Source organism: Symsagittifera roscoffensis, chromosome 4, assembly GCF_963678635.1.
Source record: "Symsagittifera roscoffensis chromosome 4, txSymRosc1.1, whole genome shotgun sequence".
In the NCBI taxonomy this organism is placed as follows: domain Eukaryota; kingdom Metazoa; phylum Xenacoelomorpha; order Acoela; family Convolutidae; genus Symsagittifera; species Symsagittifera roscoffensis.
In genome coordinates, this window is record NC_087065.1 from 6,040,444 (window position 1) to 6,060,662 (window position 20,219).

A 20,219-nucleotide genomic window follows, 5' to 3' on the forward strand; every position below is an offset into this window, starting at 1 on the left:
GTCGGTTGAAAACCAACAACACACGCGGAGCAAACCTGAGGATGAAAGACAACAACTTAACTTGCTTAATTTTACCGTCCCGGACCACTTAGTCAGTCGTTGCGAAACGAATGTTTTGAAAAGCGAACGGATGCAAACAGGTATCAAGTCGTTGTAAACCTTAAGTTTACCAATGGGGTTGGAGAATCAGGCAAATCGGTTAAGTTCCAACAACACACGCAGAAAAAACCTGAGGATGAAAAAACTCAACTTAATTTGCCTGATATTTCGCTACATGACCACTTACCATAAGGTTGGTGTCATGTTACAGCACAGTTTCGCAGAATTATGGGGACGTTTTGACGATTTTTTGGAAATTTTTTACTTTTTTCCCAAAATTTTTCGGAAAATTTTGGTCGACAGGTTCGAGTCGCAAACCAATCCAAAAAACTAGTCCAGTACCTTTTGTCTATGTTCCGTTTTTCTGGACTTTCAATCCGTTCACAATTACTCAAAAATTTGTGGTATCGGGAAAAAATACCACTTGTAGCTTGCTTTGAGTTGAGATACACAATAAGACACCGTATGTAATTTTATTGCACAAAAAAGTTTATAAAGATTAGACTAGTCTTACAGTTTTTGACGGTTTTGGAGATTGGGCGGTCACCGGGAAAAATCCAAAAACTTCGGGTGTCGAGAAAAACACAGCTCCACTTTGACCACAAGTCAACAATCAGGACACCTGAACAGGCCTCTCTTCCGCTAGTCAGTCTGCTCTTTCGTCAGTCTGCTATGTCGTCTGTCGGCTTACAGGCTCCTCGCTGTCTGCTTACAGGTCCTCGTCTGTCGTCTGTCGGCTTACAGTCCGACTGCACACTTCCAATTTGGTCAACACACTGATGTCTGGCCAATGAGAATTCGGCCAAACGGGTGAGGCGGTATTCGGTGGTATTTCGGCCAATCGCGTCCCTTGTGTCGATCGAATTTGTGTCGTCGTCGGTCCCTCACGACAGCATATAGCACGGAAGGGGGGTGCTCTTCCTTTCAGAATATATATCGAGTGAAGAGGATAGAAGACAACTCAGTGGCGTCTAACTTTAAATTCTTGTCACCAGGAGAACAGCTCATTTCAATTATTGGTAGGCATTTATTTATCCTATTCTGAGGTTCAATTATCCTTTGTTCGACCTGAAGGTTGCGAGAAAAATAAACTCGGGTCCCTGTCAATAGAACAACTCGCGTCCCTTGTGGGGCGCCAAAATGTGCGCCTCAATCTCCACGGATTGTAAAAATATCGGGTTTCAACAATTTAATTCGAGCATTTTATCGGCAAAATAACTCGGTAACAATAATACTCTATTTATCGGTAAGAATGATATTTTTACCAAACTTTTGTATTGTTAACATCGGTCACATCGGCACAAAAAACTCCATAACTCAAAGCAAGCTGCAAAAATGGCCAGTATTTGTCCTTGAGACAAATTGCTCTTTTTAAAGGTCAGCCTTAATCAAGGCTGAACCAAATTAGAGCGAAAAGACGGTTAAAATCGGTTTTGGGGGGATCGAACCTGGTTACGGAATATCCCATCAAGTTTGGTGCATATTCGAGTTCTAGAAAGGAAATGACCTAGTCGGGATTCGAACCGGCGCCGAACCCGCCGGGACGCACCATGTATACGCTTGGCTACTGTCCCTGTATGCATTAACTTTTATATGCATTTATACTCTCGCACAATTTACGTTTATATGCATTTGTACTATTGTTTTATATTTGCGCTGCAACAACCATGGCTTGCTTTACTTTCGAACAAAACTCCTAAATCTTCCGTTGGGAGTTGCACGCTCCTGGTTGGGCTTGAACCACCAACCTTTCGTTTATCAGCCGAACTCGCTAGCCGAATGAACCACAAGAGCTGCAAGTTTGTCTAATCTCCTTAAAATTAATCATGTAATTAAATTGACATTTGTGCAGGTGAATTGACATCAAAAAAAGTTTCTTTTTTCAAATGTTTCGCTTCCCATACTAGGGGAAGATTTTGGGATATTTTACTAAAATTTTCTCACTTCATTTTGCTGGAAGTGGACCAAAAGGTGAAATTTTTTTACGCCAGGCAATTTCGATGTTCTGTTATGAGAAAAAGAATTTTGGGCTCTTATATTCTTCACCTTAAAATCAACCCAATTTTATGTTGATTTCTTTTTCAATTTATGAATAGATCATGTAATATTTTTTTTTGCTTCGATTAAATTTTTACTAGCCTTAAATTTCTTTGATTTTCATCCGAAATCCTCTAATCGGGACAAAACTTTTCTTTGTTTCACAGTCTGTTACTTTCGCGGTTAAAACAAACAAAAGCTTGCTTTCTTTGGAAAAATGCATGATTATTCCTTTCGGAGTTGCACGCTCCTGGGTGGGCTTGAACCACCAACCTTTCGGTTAACAGCCGAACGCGCTAGCCGATTGCGCCACAAGAGCTGAAAGTTTGTCTTATCTCCTTAAAATCAATCATGTAAGTAAATTGACATTTGTGCAGGGGAAATGACATCAAAAACAATTTCTTTTTTCAAATGTTTCGCTTCCCATACTAGGGGACGATTTTGATATACTTTACTAAAATTTACTCAGTTCATTTTGCTGGAAGCGGACCAAATGGTAAAAAATTTTTACGCAAGGCATTTTCGATGTTCTGTTGTGAGAAAAAAAAAGAATTTTGGGCTCTTATCTTCTTCACCTTAAAACCAAACCAATTTATGTTGATTTTTTCCAATTTATGAATAGATTAAGTCCGTGTATTTTTCTTCGATTTAGGTTTTTACAAACATTTAATTTCTTCTAATTTCATCCAAAAACCTCAAATCGGAACAAAACTCTTCTTTGTTTTCACAGTCTGTTACTTTCACGGTTAAAACAAACAAACGCTTGCTTTCTTTGGAAAAAAATGTATAATTATTCCTTTCGGAGTTGCACGCTCCTGGGTGGGCTTGAACCACCAACCTTTTGGTTAACAGCCGATTGCGCCACAAAAGCTGAACATTTTTCTAATCTCCTTGAAATCAATTATGTAAGTAAATTCACATTTGTGCAGGTGAATTGACATCAAAAACAGTTTTTTTTTCAAATGTTTCGCTTACCATACTAGGGGACACGATATTGGGATACTTTACTAAAATTTACTCAGTTCGTTTTGCTGGAAGTGGACCAAAAGGTGAAAATTTTTCACCCACGGCATTTTCGATGTTCTGTTATGAGAAAAAAAAATTCGGGCTCTTATCTTCTTCACCTTAAAACCAAACCAATTTATGTTGATTTTTTTCCAATTTATGAATAGATTAAGTCCATGTATTTTTGCTTCGATTTAAGTTTTTACAAACATTTAATTTCTTCGATTTTCATCCAAAATTCTCTAATCGGAACAAAACTCTTCTTTGTTTTTACTGTGTTACTTTCACGGTTAAAAGAAACCATGGCTTGCTTTACTTTCGAACAAAACTCCTAGATCTTCCGTTGGGAGTTGACGGCTCCTGGGTGGGCTCGAACCACCAACCTTTCGGTTATCAGCCTATCGCGCTAGCCGATTCCACCACATGAGCTAAATGTATGTTGAATCTCCTTGAAACCAATCATGTAAGGAAATGACATTTGTGCAGGTGAATTGACATCAAAAACAGTTTCTTTTTTCAAATATTTCGCTTCCCATACTAGATAAGATTTTGGGATATTTTCCTAAAATTTTCTCAGTTATTTTGCTGGAAGTGGACCAAAAGGTGAAAATTTTATACACAAGGCAATTTCGATGTTCTATTATGAGAAAAAGAATTTTGGGCTCTTATATTCTTTACCTTAAAATCAAACCAATTTTATGTTGATTTTTTTTTCAATTTATGAATAGATCATGTAAAATTTTTTGTGCTTCGATTTAAATTTTTACTAACATTAAACTTCTTTGATTTTCATCCGAAATCCTCTAATCGGGACAAAACTTTTCTTTGTTTCACAGTCTGTTACTTTTGCGGTTAAAACAAAAAAAACTTGCTTTCTTTGGAACAAAATGCATAATTATACTGTTCGGAGTTGCACGTTCCTGAGTGAGCTTGAACCACCAACCTTTCGGTTATCAGCCTATCGCGCTAGCCGATTCCACCACATGAGCTAAATGTATGTCGAATCTCCTTGAAACCAATCATGTAAGGAAATGACATTTGTGCAGGTGAATTGACATCAAAAACAGTTTCTTTTTTCAAATGTTTCGCTTCCCATACTAGGGGACGATTTTGATAAATTTTACTAAAATTTACTCAGTTCATTTTGCTGGAAGCGGACCAAAAGGTGAAAATTTTTTACGCAAGGCATTTTCGATGTTCTGTTAGGAGAAAAAAAAGAATTTTGGGCTCTTATCTTCTTCACCTTAAAACCAAACCAATTTATGTTAATTTTTTTTCAATTTATGAATAGATTAAATCCATGTTTTTTAGCTTCGATTTAAGTTTTTACAAACTTTTAATTTCTTCAAATTTCAACCAAAAACCTCAAATCACAGTCTATCAGAAGCTTGCATTCTTTGTAACAAAAAGCATAATTATTCCTTTCGATGTTGCAAGCTCCTGGGTGGGCTTGAACCTCCAGCCTTTCGGTTAACAGCCGAGAGCGCTAGCCGATTGCGCCACAGGTGCTGAACGTTAGACTTATCTCCTTAAAATCAATCATGTAAGTAAATGGACATTTTTGCAGATGAATTGACATCAAAAGCAGTGTCTTTTTTCAAATTTTTTGCTTCCCATACTAGGGGACGATTTTGAGATACTTTACTAAAATTTACTCAGTTCATTTTACTGGAAGTGGACCATAAAGTGAAAATTTTTCACCCACGGCATTTTCGATGTTCTGTTATGAGAAAAAAAATTCGGGCTCTTATCTTCTTCACCTTAAAACCAAACCAATTTATGTTGATTTTTTTCCAATTTATGAATAGATTAAGTCCATGTATTTTTGCTTCGATTTAAGTTTTTACAAACTTTTAATTTCTTCGAATTTCATCCAAAAACCTCTAATCGGAACAAAACTCTTCTTTGTTTTCACTGTGTTACATTCACGGTTAAAAGAAACCATGGCTTGCTTTACTTTCGAACAAAACTCCTAGATCTTCCGTTGGGAGTTGCACGCAACCTTTCGTTTAACAGCCGAACTCGCTAGCCGAATGAACCACAAGAGCTGAAAGTTTGTCTAATCTCCTTAAAATTAATCATGTAAGTAAATTGACATTTGTGCAGGTGAATTGACATCAAAAACAGTTTCTTTTTTCAAATATTTCGCTTCCCATACTAGGGGAAGATTTTGGGATATTTTACTAAAATTTTCTCAGTTATTTTGCTGGAAGTGGACCAAAAGGTGAAAATTTTATACGCAAGGCAATTTCAATGTTCTGTTATGAGAAAAAGAATTTTGGGCTCTTATATTCTTTACCTTAAAATCAAACCAATTTTATGTTGATTTTTTTTTCAATTTATGAATAGATCATGTAAAATTTTTTTTGCTTCGATTTAAATTTTTACTAACATTAAATTTCTTTGATTTTCATCCGAAATCCTCTAATCGGGACAAAACTTTTCTTTGTTTCACAGTCTGTTACTTTTGCGGTTAAAACAAAAAAAACTTGCTTTCTTTGGAACAAAATGCATAATTATTCTGTTCGGAGTTGCACGTTCCTGAGTGAGCTTGAACCACCAACCTTTCGGTTATCAGCCTATCGCGCTAGCCGATTCCACCACATGAGCTAAATGTATGTTGAATCTCCTTGAAACCAATCATGTAAGGAAATGACATTTGTGCAGGTGAATTGACATCAAAAACAGTTTCTTTTTTCAAATGTTTCGCTTCCCACACTAGGGGACGATTTTGATAAATTTTACTAAAATTTACTCAGTTCATTTTGCTGGAAGCGGACCAAAAGGTGAAAATTTTTTACGCAAGGCATTTTCGATGTTCTGTTATGAGAAAAAAAAAAGAATTTTGGGCTCTTATCTTCTTCACCTTAAAACCAAACCAATTAATGTTAATTTTTTTTCAATTTATGAATAGATTAAATCCATGTTTTTTTGCTTCGATTTAAGTTTTTACAAACTTTTAATTTCTTCAAATTTCAACCAAAAACCTCAAATCACAGTCTATCAGAAGCTTGCATTCTTTGTAACAAAAAGCATAATTATTCCTTTCGGTGTTGCAAGCTCCTGGGTGGGCTTGAACCTCCAGCCTTTCGGTTAACAGCCGAGAGCGCTAGCCGATTGCGCCACAGCTGCTGAACGTTAGACTAATCTCCTTAAAATCAATCATGTAAGTAAATGGACATTTTTGCAGATGAATTGACATCAAACGCAGTGTCTTTTTTCAAATTTTTTGCTTCCCATACGAGGGGACGATTTTGATAAATTTTACTAAAATTTACTCAGTTCATTTTACTGGAAGTGGACCATAAAGTGAAAATTTTTCACCCACGGCATTTTCGATGTTCTGTTATGAGAAAAAAAGAATTTCGGGCTCTTATCTTCTTCACCTTAAAACCAAACCAATTTATGTTAATTTTTTTTCAATTTATGAATAGATTAAGTCCATGTATTTTTGCTTCGATTTAGGTTTTTACAAACATTTAATTTCTTCGAATTTCATCCAAAAACCTCTAATCGGAAGAAAACTCTTCTTTGTTTTCACAGTGTGTTACTTTCACGGTTAAAAGAAACCATGGCTTGCTTTACTTTCGAACAAAACGCTTAAATCTTCCCTTGGGAGTTGCACGCTCCTGGGTGGGCTTGAACCACTAACCTTTCGTTTAACAGCCGAACTCGCTAGCCGAATGAACCACAAGAGCTGTAAGTTTGTTTAATCTCCTTAAAATTAATCATGTAAGTAAATTGACATTTGTGCAGGTGAATTGACATCAAAAACAGTTTCTTTTTTCAAATGTTTCGCTTCCCATACTAGGGGAAGATTTTGGGATATTTTTAAATAAAAGTTTCTCAGTTCATTTTGCTGGAAGTGGACCAAAAGGTGAAAATTTTTTACGCAAGGCAATTTCGATGTCCTGTTATGAGAAAAAGAATTTTGGGCTCTTATTTTCTTTACCTTAAAATCAAACAAATTTTATGTTGATTTTTTTTTCAATTTATGAATAGATCATGTAATATTTTTTTTGCTTCGATTTAAATTTTTACTAACATTAAATTTCTTTGATTTTCATCCGAAATCCTCTAATCGGGACAAAACTTTTCTTTGTTTCACAGTCTGTTACTTTCGCGGTTAAAACAAACAAAAGCTTGCTTTCTTTGGAACAAAATGCATAATTATACTGTTCGGAGTTGCACGCTCCTGAGTGAGCTTGAACCACCAACCTTTCGGTTATCAGCCTATCGCGCTAGCCGATTGCGCCACATGAGCTAAATGTATGTCGAATCTCCTTAAAATTAATCATGTAAGGAAATGGACATTTGTGCAGGTGAATTGACATCAAAAACAGTTTCTTTTTTCAAATGTTTCGCTTCCCATACTAGGGGAAGATTTTGGGATATTTTTAAATAAAAGTTTCTCAGTTCATTTTGCTGGAAGTGGACCAAAAGGTGAAAATTTTTTACGCAAGGCAATTTCGATGTCCTATTATGAGAAAAAGAATTTTGGGTTCTTATTTTCTTTACCTTAAAATCAAACAAATTTTATGTTGATTTTTTTTTCAATTTATGAATGGTCATGTAAAATTTTTTTGCTTCGATTTAAATTTTTACTAACATTAAATTTCTTTGATTTTCATCCGAAATCCTCTAATCGGGACAAAACTTTTCTTTGTTTCACAGTCTGTTACTTTCGCGGTTAAAACAAACAAAAGCTTGCTTTCTTTGGAACAAAATGCATAATTATACTGTTCGGCGTTGCACGCTCCTGAGTGAGCTTGAACCACCTTTCGGTTATCAGCCTATCGCGCTAGCCGATTGCGCCACATGAGCTAAATGTATGTCGAATCTCCTTGAAACCAATCATGTAAGGAAATGGACATTTGTGCAGGTGAATTGACATCAAAAATAGTTTCTTTTTTCAAATGTTTCGCTTCCCATACTAGGGGACGATTTTGATATACTTTACTAAAATTTACTCAGTTCATTTTGCTGGAAGCGGACCAAAAGGTGAAAATTTTTTTACGCAAGGCATTTTCGATGTTCTGTTATGAGAAAGAAAAGAATTTTGGGCTCTTATCTTCTTCACCCTAAAACCAAACCAATTTATGTTAATTTTTTTTTCAATTTATGGAAAGATTAAGTCCATGTTTTTTTGCTTCGATTTAAACTTTTACAAACATTTAATTTCTTCAAATTTCATCCAAAAACCTCAAATCGGAACAAAAACTCTTCTTTGTTTTCACAGTCTATTACTTTCACGGTTTAAGCAAAGAGAAGCTTGCATTCTTTGTAACAAAATGCATAATTATTCCTTTCAGAGTTGCACGCTCCTGGGTGGGGCTTGAACCACCAACCTTTCGATTAACAGCCGAAAGCGCTAGCCGATTGCGCCAAAAGTGCTGAAAGTTAGTCTAATCTCCTTAAAATCAATCATGTAAGTAAATGGACATTTGTGCAGATGAATTGACATCAAAAGCAGTTTCTTTTTTCAAATTTTTCGCTTCCCATACTAGGGGACGATTTTGAGATACTTTACTAAAACTTACTCAGTTCATTTTGCTGGAAGTGGACCAAAAGGTGAAAATTTTTTACTCAAGGCATTTAGTATGTTCTTTTATGAGAGAGAAAAGAATTTTGGACTCTTATCTTCTTCACCTTAAAACCGAACCAATTTATGTTGATTTTTTTTCAACTTATGAAAAGATAAAGTCCATGTTTTTTGCTTCGATTAAAGTTTTTACAAACATTTAATTTCTTCGAATTTCATTCAAAAACCTCTATCGGAACAAAACTCTTCTTTGTTTTCTCAGTCTGTTACTTTCCCGGTTAAAACAAACAATAGCTTGCTTTAATTTGTGACGAAACGCCTAAATTTTCCGTTAGAAGTTGCACGCTCCTGGGTGGGCCTGAACCACCAACCTTTCGGTTAACAACCAAACGCACTCGCCGATTGCACCACAAGAGCTGAAAGTATCTCTGATCTCCTTGAAACCATTCATATAAGTAAATGGACATTTGTGAAGGTGAATTGACATCAAAAGCAGTTTCTTTTTTCAAATGTTTGGCTTCCCAAACTAAGGGGATGATTTTGAGATACTTTACTGAAAATTACTCGATTCATTTTACTGGAAGTGGACTCAAAACTCAGAATTCTTTACACAATGCATTTTCGATGTTCTGTTATGAGAAAAAAAAATTTTGGGCTCTAATCTTCTTCACCTTATCACCAAACCAATTTTTTGTTGATTGTTTTTCAATTTATCAATAGAATAAGTCCATGTTTTTTTGCTTCGAATTAAATTTTTACAAACATTTATTTTCTTCAATTTTCATTCAAAATCCTCTAATCAGAACAAAACCCTTCTTTGTTTTGACAGTCTGTTACTTTCACGGGTAAAACAAACAATAGCTTGCTCTACTTTGGAACAAAACGCTTAATTGTTCTGTAGTTGCACTATCCTGGTTGGGCTTGAACCACCAACTTTTCGGTTAACAGCCGAACGCGCTAGCCGATTGCGCCACAAGAGCTGAAAGCATATGTAATCTACTTGAAACGAATCATGTAAGTAAATGGACATTTGTGCAGGTGAATTGACATCAAAAGCAGTTTATTTTTTCACATTTTGAGATACTTTTTGAGATAATTAACGGGACGATTTTAAGATACTTAACTAAAATTTAATCAATTCATTTTACTGGAAGTGGACGAAAAACTCGAAATTTCTTTGCCCAAGGCATTTTCGATGTTCTGTTATGAGAAACAAAAGAATTTTGGGCTCTTATCTTCTTCAACTTATAATTAAACCAATTTTTTCTTGATTTTTGTTTCAATTTATGAATATATTAAGTCCATGTTTTTTTGCTTCGATTTAAATTTTTACAGACATTTAATTTCTTCGATTTTCATCCAAAAACCTCTGATCGGAACAAAACTCTTCTTTGTTTTCTCAATCTGTTACTTTCACGGTTAAAACAAACAATAGCTTGCTTTACTTTGGAACAAAACGTCTATTTGTTCCGTTGCGAGTTGCACTCTCCTGGTTGGGCTTGAACCACCAACTTTTCTCTTAACAGCCAAACGCGCTGGCCGATTGCGCCACAAGAGCAGAAAGGTTGTCTAATCTCCTTGAAACCAATCATGTAAGTGAATTGACATTTGTGCAGGCGAATTGACATCAAAAACAGTTTCTTTTTTCAAATGTTTCGCTTCCCATACTAGGGGACGATTTTGAGATACTTTTACTAAAATTTACTCAATTCATCATGCTGGAAGTGGACTGAAAAGTTAATATTTTTTACCCAAGGCATTTTCGATTTTCTGTTATGAGAAAAAGAATTTTGGGCTCTTATTTTCTTTACCTTAAAATCAAACAAATTTTATGTTGATTTTTTTTTCAATTTATGAATAGATCATGTAAAATTTTTTTTGCTTCGATTTAAATTTTTACTAACATTAAATTTATTTGATTTTTATCCGAAATCCTCTAATCGGGACAAAACTTTTCTTTGTTTCACAGTCTGTTACTTTCGCGGTTAAAACAAACAAAAGCTTGCTTTCTTTGGAACAAAATGCATAATTATACTGTTCGGCGTTGCACGCTCCTGAGTGAGCTTGAACCACCAACCTTTCGGATATCAGCCTATCGCGCTAGCCGATTGCGCCACATGAGCTAAATGTATGTCGAATCTCCTTGAAACCAATCATGTAAGGAAATGGATATTTGTGCAGGTGAATTGACATCAAAAATAGTTACTTTTTTCAAATGTTTCGCTTCCCATACTAGGGGACGATTTTGATATACTTTACTAAAATTTACTCAGTTCATTTTGCTGGAAGCGGACCAAAAGGTGAAAATTTTTTACGCAAGGCATTTTCGATGTTGTGTTATGAGAAAGAAAAGAATTTTGGGCTCTTATCTTCTTCACCCTAAAACCAAACCAATATATGTTAATTTTTTTTCAATTTATGAAAAGATTAAGTCCATGTTTTTTTGCTTCGATTTAAATTTTTACAAACATTTAATTTCTTCAAATTTCATCCAAAAACCTCAAATCGGAACAAAAACTCTTCTTTGTTTTCACAGTCTATTACTTTCACGGTTTAAGCAAAGAGAAGCTTGCATTCTTTGTAACAAAATGCATAATTATTCCTTTCGGAGCTGCAAGCTCCTGGGTGGGCTTGAACCACCAACCTTTCGGTTAACAGCCAAAAGCGCTAGCCGATTGCACCAAAAGTGCTGAAAGTTAGTCTAATCTCCTTAAAATCAATCAAGTAAGTAAATGGACATTTGTGCAGATGAATTGACATCAAAAGCAGTTTCTTTTTTTAAATTTTTCGCTTCCCATACTAGGGGACGATTTTGAGATACTTTACTAAAACTTACTCAGTTCATTTTGCTGGAAGTGGACCAAAAGGTGCAAATTTTTTACTCAAGGCATTTAGTATGTTCTTTTATGAGAGAGAAAAGAATTTTGGACTCTTATCTTCTTCACCTTAAAACCGAACCAATTTATGTTGATTTTTTTTCAACTTAAGAAAAGATAAAGTCCATGTTTTTTTGCTTCGATTAAAGTTTTTACAAACATTTAATTTCTTCGAATTTCATTCAAAAACCTCTATCGGAACAAAACTCTTCTTTATTTTCTCAGTCTGTTAATTTCCCGGTTAAAACAAACAATAGCTTGCTTTAATTTGTGACGAAACGCCTAAATTTTCCGTTAGAAGTTGCACGCTCCTGGGTGGGCCTGAACCACCAACCTTTCGGTTAACAACCGAACGCACTAGCCGATTGCACCACAAGAGCTGAAAGTATCTCTGATCTCCTTGAAACCATTCATATAAGTAAATGGACATTTGTGCAGGTGAATTGACATCAAAAGCAGTTTCTTTTTTCAAATGTTTGTCTTCCCAAACTAAGGAGACGATTTTGAGATACTTTACTGAAAATTACTCGATTCATTTTGCTGGAAGTGGACTCAAATCTCAGAATTCTTTACACAATGCATTTTCGATGTTCTGTTATGAGAAAAAAAAATTTTGGGCTCTAATCTTCTTCACCTTATCCCCAAACCAATTTTTTGTTGATTGTTTTTCAATTTATCAATAGAATAAGTCCATGTTTTTTTGCTTCGAATTAAACTTTTACAAACATTTATTTTCTTCAATTTTCATTCAAAATCCTCTAATCAGAACAAAACCCTTCTTTGTTTTGACAGTCTGTTACTTTCACGGGTAAAACAAACAATAGCTTGCTCTACTTTGGAACAAAACGCTTAATTGTTCTGTAGTTGCACTATCCTGGGTGGGCTTGAACCACCAACTTTTCGGTTAACAGCCGAACGCGCTAGCCGATTGCGCCACAAGAGCTGAAAGCATATGTAATCTACTTGAAACGAATCATGTAAGTAAATGGACATTTGTGCAGGTGAATTGACATCAAAAGCAGTTTATTTTTTCACATTTTGAGATACTTTTTGAGATACTTAGCGGGACGATTTTAAGATACTTAACTAAATTTTAATCAATTCATTTTGCTGGAAGTGGACGAAAAACTCGAAATTTCTTTGCCCAAGGCATTTTCGATGTTCTGTTATTAGAAACAAAAGAATTTTGGGCTCTTATCTTCTTCAACTTATAATTAAACCAATTTTTTTTTATTTTTGTTTCAATTTATGAATATATTAAGTCCATGTTTTTTTGCTTCGATTTAAGTTTTTACAGACATTTAATTTCTTCGATTTTCATCCAAAAACCTCTCATCGGAACCAAAATTTTCTTTGTTTTCACAGTCTGTTACTTTCACGGTTAAAACAAACAAACGCTCCTGGGTGGGCTTGAACCACCAACCTTTCGGTTAACAGCCGAAAGCGCTAGCCGATTGCACCAAAAGTGCTGAAAGTAAGTCTAATCTCCTTAAAATCAATCATGTAAGTAAATGGACATTTGTGCAGATGAATTGACATCAAAAGCAGTTTCTTTTTTTAAATTTTTCGCTTCCCATACTAGGGGACGATTTTGAGATACTTTACTAAAACTTACTCAGTTCATTTTGCTGGAAGTGGACCAAAAGGTGAAAATTTTTTACTCAAGGCATTTAGTATGTTCTTTTATGAGAGAGAAAAGAATTTTGGACTCTTATCTTCTTCACCTTAAAACCGAACCAATTTATGTTGATTTTTTTTCAACTTAAGAAAAGATAAAGTCCATGTTTTTTTGCTTCGATTAAAGCTTTTACAAACATTTAATTTCTTCGAATTTCATTCAAAAACCTCTATCGGAACAAAACTCTTCTTTATTTTCTCAGTCTGTTACTTTCCCGGTTAAAACAAACAATAGCTTGCTTTAATTTGTGACGAAACGCCTAAATTTTCCGTTAGAAGTTGCACGCTCCTGGGTGGGCCTGAACCACCAACCTTTCGGTTAACAACCGAACGCACTAGCCGATTGCACCACAAGAGCTGAAAGTATCTCTGATCTCCTTGAAACCATTCATATAAGTAAATGGACATTTGTGCAGGTGAATTGACATCAAAAGCAGTTTCTTTTTTCAAATGTTTGTCTTCCCAAACTAAGGGGACGATTTTGAGATACTTTACTGAAAATTACTCGATTCATTTTGCTGGAAGTGGACTCAAAACTCAGAATTCTTTACACAATGCATTTTCGATGTTCTGTTATGAGAAAAAAAATTTTGGGCTCTAATCTTTTTCACCTTATCACCAAAGTGGACGAAAAACTCGAAATTTCTTTGCCCAAGGCATTTTCGATGTTCTGTTATTAGAAACAAAAGAATTTTGGGCTCTTATCTTCTTCAACTTATAATTAAACCAATTTTTTTTTTATTTTTGTTTCAATTTATGAATATATTAAGTCCATGTTTTTTTGCTTCGATTTAAATTTTTACAGACATTTAATTTCTTCGATTTTCATCCAAAAACCTCTCATCGGAACCAAAATTTTCTTTGTTTTCACAGTTTGTTACTTTCACGGTTAAAACAAACAAACGCTTGCTTTCTTTGGAAAAAAATGTATAATTATTCCTTTCGGAGTTGCACGCTCCTGGGTGGGCTTGAACCATCAACCTTTCGGTTGCCGAACGCGCTAGCCGATTGCGCCACAAGAGCTGAAAGTTTGTCTAATCTCCTTGAAATCAATCATGAAAGTAAATTGACATTGTGCAGGTGAATTGACATCAAAAGCAGTTTCTTTTTTCAAATGTTTCGCTTCCCATACTAGGGGACGATTTTGAAATGCTTAAATGAAATTTACTCGATTCGTTTTGCTGGAAGTGGAGCAAAAACTGGAAATTTCTTTGCCCAAGGCATTTTCGATGTTCTGTTATGAGAAACAAAATAATTTTGGGCTCTTATCTTCTTCAACTTGTAATCAAATTAATTTTTTCTTGATTTTTCTTCAATTTATGAATATGTTAAGTCCATGTTTTTTTGCTTCGATTTAATTTTTTACAGACATTTAATTTCTTCGATTTTCATCCAAAAACCTCTAATCGGAACAAAACTCTTTTTTGTTTTGACAGTTATTACTTTCCTGGTTAAAACACACATTAGCTTGCTTTACTTTGGAACAAAACGCCTAATTGTTCCGTTGCGAGTTGCACTCTTCTGGTTGGGCTTGAACCCTCAACTTTTATCTTAACAGCCGAACGCGCTAGCCGATTCCGCCACAAGAGCAGAACGGCTGTCTAATCTCCTTGAAACCAATTATGTAAGTAAATGGACATTTGTGGAGGTGAATTGACATCAAAAGCATTTCTTTTTTCAAATGTTTGGCTTGCCATACTAGGGGACGATTTTGAAATGCTTAAATGAAATTTACTCAATTCATTTTGCTGGAAGTGGAACAAAAACTGGAAATTTTTTTACCCAAGGCATTTTCGATGTTCTGTTATGAGAAGCAAAAAAATTTTGGGCTCTTATCTTCTTCACCTTATAACCAAACCAATTTTTTGTTGATTTTTTTTTCAATTTATGAATATATTAAAACCATTTTTTTTTGGCTTCGATTTAAATTTTCACAAACATTTAATTTCTTCGATTTTCATCCAAAATCCTGTAACCGGAACAAAATTCATCTTTGTTTTCACAGTCTGTTACTTTCACGGTTAAAACAAACAATAGCTTGCTTTATTTGGAACAAAACGCCTAATTGTTCCGTTGCGAATTGCACTCTCCTGGTTGGGCTTGAACCATCAACCTTTCGGTTAACAGCCGAACGCGCTAGCCGATTGCGCCACAAGAGTTAAAAGTATATCCAATCTACTTGAAACGAATTTTGTGGGTAAATGGAAATTTTTGCAGGTGAATTGACATCAAAAGCAGTTTATTTTTTCAAAAGTTTGGCTTCCCATACTAGGGGACAATTTTGAGATACTATATTAAATATTAATCGATTTGTTTTGCTGGAAGTTCACCAAAAAACTAGAAATTTTTTTACCCAAGTCATTTTCGAAGTTCTGTTAGAGAAACAAAAGAATTTTGGGCTCTTATGTTCTTCACCTTATAACCAAACCAATTTTTTGTTGATTTTTTTCTTCAATTTATGAATATATTGTTTTTTTTTTGTCAATTTATGAAATTTATGAAACCCATATTGTCAATTTACGAAAACCATGTTTTTTTTTTGCTTCGAGTTAAATTTTTACAAACATTTAATTTCTTCGATTTTCATCCAAAATCCTCTAATCGGAACAAAACTCTTCTTTGTTTTGACAGTCTGTTAGTTTCACGGTTAAAACAAACAAAAGCTTGCTTTACTTTGGAACAAAATGCCTAAATGTTCCGTTGGGATTTGCACGCTCCTGGGTGGGCTTGAACCACCAACCTTTCGCTTAACAGCCGAACGCGCTAGCCGATTGCGCCACAAGAGCAGAAAGTTTGTCTAATCTCCTTGAAACCAATCATGTAAGTAAATGGACATTTGTGCAAGTGAATTGACATCAAAAGCATTTCTTTTTCAAATGTTTGGCTTGCCATAATAGGCGACGATTTTGAAATGCTTAAATGAAATTTACTCGATTCATTTTGCTGTAAGTGGAGCAAAAACTGGAAATTTCTTTGACCAAGGCATTTTCGATGTTCTGTTATGAGAAACAAAATAATTTTGGGCTCTTATCTTCTTCAACTTATAATCAAATCAATTTTTTCTTGATTTTTGTTTCAATTTATGAATATATTAAGTCCATGTTTTTTTGCTTCGATTTAAATTTTTACAGACATTAAATTTCTTCGATTTTCATCCAAAACTTCTAATAGGAACAAAACTCTTTTTTGTTTTGACAGTCTGTTACTTTCCTGGTTAAAACAAACAAAAGCTTGCTTTACTTTGAAACAAGTCGCCTAATTGTTCCGTTGCGAGTTGCACTCTCCTGGTTGGGATTGAATACCCAACTTTTATTTTAACAGCCGAACGCGCTAGCCGATTGCGCCACAAGAGCAGAAAGGTTGTCTAATCTCCTTGAAACCAATCATGTAAGTAAATGGACATTTGTGCAGGTGAATTGACATCAAAAGCATTTCTTTTTCAAATGTTTGGCTTGCCATACTAGGGGACGATTTTGAAATGCTTAAATGAAATTTACTCGATTCATTTTGCTGGAAGTGGAGCAAAAACTGGAAATTTCTTTGCCCAAGGCATTTTCGATGTTCTGTTATGAGAAACAAAATAATTTTGGGCTCTTATCTTCTTCAACTTATAATCAAATCAATTTTTTCTTGATTTTTGTTTCAATTTATGAATATATTAAGTCCATGTTTTTTTGCTTCGATTTAAATTTTTACAGACATTTAATTTCTTCGATTTTCATCCAAAAATCTCTAATGGGAACAAAACTCTTTTTTGTTTTGACAGTCTGTTACTTTCCTGGTGAAAACAAACAATAGCTTGCTTTACTTTGGAACAAAACGCCTAATTGTTCAGTTGCGAGTTGCACTCTCCTGGTTGCGCTTGAACCACCAACTTTTATCTTAACAGCCAAACGCGCTAGCCGATTGCGCCACAAGAGCAGAACGGCTGTCTAATCTCCTAGAAATCAATCATGTAAGTAAATGGACATATGTGCAGTTGAATTGACATCAAAAGCATTTCTTTTTCAAATGTTTGGCTTGCCATACTAGGGGACGATTTTGAAATGCTTAAATGAAATTTACTCGATTCATTTTGCTGGAAGTGGAGCAAAAACTGAAAATTTCGTTGCCCAAGGCATTTTCGATGTTCTGTTATGAGAAACAAAATAATTTTGGGCTCTTATCTTCTTCAACTTATAATCAAATCAATTTTTTCTTGATTTTTGTTTCAATTTTTGAATATATTAAGTCCATGTTTTTTTGCTTCGATTTAAATTTTTACAGACATTAAATTTCTTCGATTTTCATCCAAAACCTCTAATAGGAACAAAACTCTTTTTTGTTTTGACAGTCTGTTACTTTCCTGGTTAAAACAAACAAAAACTAGCTTTACTTTGGAACAAATCGCCTAATTGTTCCTTTGCGAGTTGCACTCTCCTGGTTGGGCTTGAACCACCAACTTTCATTTTAACAGCCGAACGCACTAGCCGATTGCGCCACAAGAGCAGAAAGGTTGTCTAATCTCCTTGAAACCAATCATGTAAGTAAATGGACATTTGTGCAGGTTAATTGACATCAAAAGCATTTCTTTTTCAAATGTTTGGCTTGCCATAATAGGCGACGATTTTGAAATGCTTAAATGAATTTTACTCGATTCATTTTGCTGTAAGTGGAGCAAAAACTGGAAATTTCTTTGACCAAGGCATTTTCGATGTTCTGTTATGAGAAACAAAATAATTTTGGGCTCTTATCTTCTTCAACTTATAATCAAATCAATTTTTTCTTGATTTTTGTTTCAATTTATGAATATATTAAATCCATGTTTTTTTGCTTCGATTTAAATTTTTACAGACATTAAATTTCTTCGATTTTCATCCAAAACTTCTAATAGGAACAAAACTCTTTTTTGTTTTGACAGTCTGTTACTTTCCTGGTTAAAACAAACAAAAGCTTGCTTTACTTTGGAACAAGTCGCCTAATTGTTCCGTTGCGAGTTGCACTCTCCTGGTTGGGCTTGAATCACCAACTTTTATTTTAACAGCCGAACGCGCTAGCCGATTGCGCCACAAGAGCAGAAAGGTTGTCTAATCTCCTTGAAACCAATCATGTAAGTAAATGGACATTTGTGCAGGTGAATTGACATCAAAAGCATTTCTTTTTCAAATGTTTGGCTTGCCATACTAGGGGACGATTTTGAATTGCTTAAATGAAATTTACTCGATTCATTTTGCTGGAAGTGGAGCAAAAACTGGAAATTTCTTTGCCCAAGGCATTTTCGATGTTCTGTTATGAGAAACAAAATAATTTTGGGCTCTTATCTTCTTCAACTTATAATCAAATCAATTTTTTCTTGATTTTTGTTTCAATTTATGAATATATTAAGTCCATGTTTTTTTGCTTCGATTTAAATTTTTACAGACATTTAATTTCTTCGATTTTCATCCAAAAATCTCTAATGGGAACAAAACTCTTTTTTGTTTTGACAGTCTGTTACTTTCCTGGTGAAAACAAACAAAAACTAGCTTTACTTTGGAACAAATCGCCTAATTGTTCCGTTGCGAGTTGCACTCTCCTGGTTGGGCTTGAACCACCAACTTTCATTTTAACAGCCGAACGCGCTAGCCGATTGCGCCACAAGAGCAGAAAGGTTGTCTAATCTCCTTGAAACCAATCATGTAAGTAAATGGACATTTGTGCAGGTGAATTGACATCAAAAGCATTTCTTTTTCAAATGTTTGGCTTGCCATAATAGGCGACGATTTTGAAATGCCTAAATGAAATTTACTCGATTCATTTTGCTGTAAGTGGAGCAAAAACTGGAAATTTCTTTGACCAAGGCATTTTCGATGTTCTGTTATGAGAAACAAAATAATTTTGGGCTCTTATCTTCTTCAACTTATAATCAAATCAATTTTTTCTTGATTTTTCTTCAATTTATGAATATGTTAAGTCCATGTTTTTTTGCTTCGATTTAATTTTTTACAGACATTTAATTTCTTCGATTTTCATCCAAAAACCTCTAATCGGAACAAAACTCTTTTTTGTTTTGACAGTCTGTTACTTTCCTGGTTAAAACAAACAAAAGCTTGCTTTACTTTGGAACAAGTCGCCTAATTGTTCCGTTGCGAGTTGCACTCTCCTGGTTGGGCTTGAATCACCAACTTTTATTTTAACAGCCGAACGCGCTAGCCGATTGCGCCACAAGAGCAGAAAGGTTGTCTAATCTCCTTGAAACCAATCATGTAAGTAAATGGACATTTGTGCAGGTGAATTGACATCAAAAGCATTTCTTTTTCAAATGTTTGGCTTGCCATACTAGGGGACGATTTTGAAATGCTTAAATGAAATTTACTCGATTCATTTTGCTGGAAGGGGGCAAAAACTGGAAATTTCTTTGCCCAAGGCATTTTCGATGTTCTGTTATGAGAAACAAAATAATTTTGGGCTCTTATCTTCTTCAACTTATAATCAAATCAATTTTTTCTTGATTTTTGTTTCAATTTATGAATATATTAAGTCCATGTTTTTTTGCTTCGATTTAAATTTTTACAGACATTTAATTTCTTCGATTTTCATCCAAAAATCTCTAATGGGAACAAAACTCTTTTTTGTTTTGACAGTCTGTTACTTTCCTGGTGAAAACAAACAAAAACTAGCTTTACTTTGGAACAAATCGCCTAATTGTTCCGTTGCGAGTTGCACTCTCCTGGTTGGGCTTGAACCACCAACTTTCATTTTAACAGCCGAACGCGCTAGCCGATTGCGCCACAAGAGCAGAAAGGTTGTCTAATCTCCTTGAAACCAATCATGTAAGTAAATGGACATTTGTGCAGGTGAATTGACATCAAAAGCATTTCTTTTTCAAATGTTTGGCTTGCCATAATAGGCGACGATTTTGAAATGCCTAAATGAAATTTACTCGATTCATTTTGCTGTAAGTGGAGCAAAAACTGGAAATTTCTTTGACCAAGGCATTTTCGATGTTCTGTTATGAGAAACAA

The 20,219-nt window shown here is 34.7% G+C and overlaps 1 protein-coding gene and 2 non-coding genes across 3 annotated transcripts in view; all 3 read right to left on the minus strand.

The window, feature by feature from the left end:
• Nucleotides 1–20,219, minus strand: part of LOC134844216 (uncharacterized protein F21D5.5-like) — a 190,112-nt gene that overhangs the window by 160,929 nt on the left and 8,964 nt on the right. The gene's annotated exons all lie outside the window — the stretch shown is intronic.
• Nucleotides 2,382–2,455, minus strand: Trnan-guu (transfer RNA asparagine (anticodon GUU)). Its single transcript has one exon. It is a non-coding gene; the product is annotated as a tRNA-Asn (tRNA).
• Trnan-guu (transfer RNA asparagine (anticodon GUU)) lies at nt 15,949–16,022 on the minus strand. The gene has a single exon. It is a non-coding gene; the product is annotated as a tRNA-Asn (tRNA).